Source organism: Phoca vitulina, unplaced genomic scaffold (assembly GCF_004348235.1).
Source record: "Phoca vitulina isolate PV1807 unplaced genomic scaffold, GSC_HSeal_1.0 scaffold21, whole genome shotgun sequence".
Taxonomy (NCBI): domain Eukaryota; kingdom Metazoa; phylum Chordata; class Mammalia; order Carnivora; family Phocidae; genus Phoca; species Phoca vitulina.
In genome coordinates this window covers 30367528-30372160 of record NW_022589724.1, presented here as the reverse complement: position 1 = coordinate 30372160, position 4633 = coordinate 30367528, and positions in this window count along the sequence as shown.

Sequence of the window (4633 nt, the reverse complement as noted above, 5' to 3'; positions counted from 1 at the left end):
CAGAAATGGAGGAGATGGAAGAATCTTCCGTAGCCCCCGCCTCACGCCCCACCCTTGGCAGGACTTGTCACGATGAACTGTGATTCACCCAAGGAGCCCCGAGGGACCTTTGCTTGATCCGTGGCACCTCGCTCAGCGTCACCTCATCCTCATCCATCATCCTCGAAGATTCCTAAAGAATGAGCATATCAAGCTTTGCTGTCACAACGTTGTAAAATGTTGCAGTAATTGAAAACCACCAGTAATTTCTGTTCAAACAGACGAGGCTGTCTTTTCAAACCAGAGCAATGGAAACACCGCGCACGCCACGTGTGCCCGAGCACCCACAGGCACCCCCAGCCCGCCCACTCCCGTCCCTCTGCACGCTCAGTCTCTAACCCTCTCGTTCTTGCTCTCTCCTGCATGCTTCGATGCCTTGTTATTCTCCCAGTCACGTCCAAAAGACACCCAATCCAAAGCCCTTGATCTGGAATGTGAGTGCACTCTGCCTAGCCAAAATCACAAAATAATGGCAATGTCATGGCATTGCTCATCTCTCAAAAAAAAGAAAAAAAAAAATCTAGGGGCGCCTGGGCGGCTCAGTCGTTGAGTGTCTGCCTTCAGCTCGCGTCATGATCCCAGGGTCCTGGGATCGAGCCCCACATCGGGCTCCCTGCTCAGCGGGAAGCATGCTTCTCCCTCTCCCACTCCCCCTGCTTGTGTTCCCTCTCTCACTGTGTCTCTCTCTGTCAAATAAATAAATAAAATCTTTAAAATATATATATATATATATTCTCTAAATGGGTTTGACCTGGATGGATATTTTGGAATTGGGTAGACACAGGTTCAGTGACGTAAGTGGATCCACAGAGCCCATTCGATCAACAGCAAAACCCCTCAGGAGTGCAGACCCGGGGCAAAGAAAACAATTCAAAGACCAAACAAAGGTTAATTTAGTAATTGCCCGAAGGCGCTGGCAATTTCCAGAAGTACATGCTGGTGGAAACAGCAACCACTTGGGTCATTTGGCCCAGTGCCCATTCAGGGAAAGAAGAACTTGGAAGACTCCACATGGGGCCCCCCTTTGGTGGCCTAAGAACCACCAGGCAGCTGAAATGGGGGCCAGGCAGTGGGACGCCCATGCTGAGCTGCCATCAGCCGCCCCTTCTGAAACTTCAGGGACTTCCTGGACCAGAGGGGTCCCCCGGGGGCCAGCTCAGCCAGCTCGTCTGCTATGAGTGGACAGCAAGCTGCTGCTTGGACACGTGTAGTGATGGTGAACTCACTCCCTATTGAGGGTTCCCAGAAAGGGAATTGGAAAGGCTCTGGGTCATTATTCTTCATATCCTGGCCGAATCTTCACTCCTCACGCACTTGGCTCCTCTGCCGTTCAGCCGGATGAGACTCAGGTCAGAAGCAGCAGCTGGGTGCATACCCTTTGCCTCCAAGAATGTAATTCCCTCCGTCCAAATTGATATGTGACTATCTTCAGTGGGTGGCTATGATCAGAAGGTCCAGGCGCCTGCAGTCACCGGCATAATTTATTCCTATGCATCAAGTCAGGGAGTACATATTGAACATATACTTTTATGGAGCCCCAGAGAGAAATGGACATTGGTCATCACAGCCCCTCCCCTACAAGCTATCCACCCTGGCCCCGAAGAAAATGGATGGATATGAAGGTCCTATCTTTAGCGCACAGGGCTGATCTTACAAAAGCCCCATTTGCCCCCAGTGGAAAAGAAACCCTTGTAAACAGCCACACATGTTCGAACGTGTTGGGGCTTTTTCAACCAACTCAGCCATCTGTTGGATCTGAGTGATATCCATGAACTTCTGTGCTGGGGAAAGATGCTGGTCATGGGGCCATAGTGGCCACCATAAACTGAAGTTGCCATGTAACTGAAAGCATATGGTAGTGGAAGGAATGCTGGGGGGGGGCGGGTAGTACCGAGCCGTGCCTCCCACCCCCAGGACTGTTTTTGGCCAACCTGAAAGAACTATGTGTAGTTCAAATCCTTTTTGCACAAGCACCAGGAGAACTTGCTATTTAAGGAAATCTGATGGCAAATCATTTCTATAAAGTCGGGCCAGTGACTGCTCACTTTCCCCCCATTTGTTTTTTTGGAAATGGGGTTTTTGCTTAAAACCAGACCATGGTTTGGTCACACGAAGAGTTGAGTTTGGTGGTGACCACGGAGCATCGTTCTCCAAATGAAATCCGTTCAGTGCAGCAACCCCCTTGTCACTCATGTGACCAGTGGTAAGCTATTTCATGCCTTGGTTACCATCGGTAAAGTGAGACTAAGAAGGGTATCTACTCTATATGTTGTATTATCAGTCCTGGATTAAGTAAAATGGGCTCCGATTGCATCAGCACAAGCCCCGGGAGCCCACCTCTGCAGAGCACGGGAAAGAAATCAGTGCTTCACAGGGTCAGGAGCTCTGGAGGTCTGCAGCCACCCAGACCACAGCTGGGGAATTCTGCAGCATGTGAATGAAGAGCAGGCGTGGGAAGAAGTGGAAGGGCATTGGAGCTGGTTGGTAAAAAGGATTTGGCAGTGATGCTCCTTTTAAAATTCTTGGCACACATTTGCCAGGATCTAAGCAGTCCTGAAATTAAAAAAAAAAAAAAGTGGCTCACTTGTCATAATGGGAATTTTGATGGAAAATGTCAATTTAAAGGATTTCTAAGCTGACTCCTAGGGCACCGATTGGCTGGCTGGTTTGCATCTCTCGAGCCCTCCCCCTCCTCCTTATATGGAATTTCTATTAATGTTCCCGTATTTTTTCCTAGGTTGGGGAGAACATCAAAAATCTAGAAGGAGGGTGTAAGGAGCACGTGTTTGGGATTTCGTCTAGCCCAGCTCTGCTCTGCAGCTCTTTAGTCTCTGATCTTCGCTGCAAAGTGAGGGCAATACCAGTGTCTATCTCACTGGATTGTTGAGAAGATTCAAATGAGACAGTGCAGGCAACGTGTTTAGCCTTGTGTCTGGGACATACTGAGCACATAATGAGTGATGTTTATCATGAAATAAGTGTCTGGTGGAAGCAGGTACTGTGCACAGTTAATTAGCGAATCAAGCACCGCCACTGATCTCTTAGGAAATGAGGCAGGTGACGTTTAATTATCCCGCTTGGAAGGGACAGAGGTACTCACCGGGGCAGGCACCAGCTCTTTCCATTAGTTAAGAGAAATGAGGTACCTGCCCGGTTTGCTACAAGGAAATTCTCCAGGGTCAAAATGGCTTGAACAGCTTTGGGAAATCGGTCAGTGACCATGCCTAGGGGACCTGACAGGGCGAGGTGGCAGGCTGGACGTGTGTTGGTCTGTAAGAACTCACCCTCTTGGTCCTGTGGTGTGACTCTGAGCAAGTTGCTTACCCTTCTCTTCTCAGCCCGTCTATAAGGTGGGAATGAACTCCAAGCAGGTCATCTGATCCCCTCTACATGTCCTCAGTATTCTCGTCTCTAGAATGGGAGTGAAGTAACAGGTTCTTCTTACCAGGATATAGCTTCTTATAAAGAACTTAAGAGATGGGGCACCTGGGTGGCTCAGTCCATTAAGTGTCTGCCTTCGGCTCAGCTCATGATCCCAGGGTCCTGGGATCGAGCCCCACATCGGGCTCCTGGCTCAGTGGGGAGCCTGTTTCTCCTTCTCCCTCTGCCTCTCTCCCTGCTCATGCTCTCTCTCTGTCTCTGTATCTCTGTGTCTCAAATGAATAAATAAGATCTTTTAAAAAAAAAAGAACTTAAGAGTCAAACAAGCAAACATTCATATTATGCTTTCAATGTGCTAGGCATGGTTCTTAATGCTTTACATACTCTAACTAATGTTTCATTCCAGACCTCTGTCAGCTCGGGGGCCCTGTGGCTTCAGCCTCCTCTTGAGTATCTATCTGCAGGAACAGAGGTCACTCACTGCCTCTTGGAGCACTCCTTTCGGGTGGAGGGACCTTATGTCAGGAAGCAACTAGCCCCATCTGTTCTCCTTCAACGTGCAACCATTGGTCCTAACTCTGTGCTTTGTGGTCCCAAGGAAGAAGTCTGCTCCCTTCCCTATGGATGCCCTCAGAGATCCAAAGGCAGCTAGCAGGCCCCAACCCCCCCGCCAGCCCAGGGCGGGACAAGCACTGCCCTTTCTCTGCCCGGCTGGTGGTTGCTCACCAGAAATGGAAACACCATGACACAGGCCAGAGTTTGCTGAGCACTCATTGTGTGCCAAGCCCCTGGACGTCCCTGCCCTGCATTCTCAGACCAACCTTACAGGCACCTCTGCGACCCATTTCAAAGATGAGAACCAGAAAGAGACTCCCCCGCCCCCAGCTCCGGGGAAGGAACTTGCCCCAAGGTCGCACTGTGGGTAAGCACCAGCAGCTTCAGCCTGACTCCCAATCCCAACGCTGTGGAAACGGGGAGCGCCGGAAAGCAGGAGAAGAGCAACGGGAGCCCCCGCAGGGCGCGGGGCGGGGGCGGGGGTGCCCCCCAAGGCCGGAGGGAGGTCGCGCGGCCTCAGCCCCAGCCCCGAGGCGGACGAGCCGTCAGCACCAGGGACAGCTCCCGAACCGCTCCCCGCAGCCCCCGACGGCGGCGCGCGCGGGGCCGGCGGCGCGCTCCCCGCCAGCTCGGGCGCGCGCCCTCCCGCCAGCGCGCG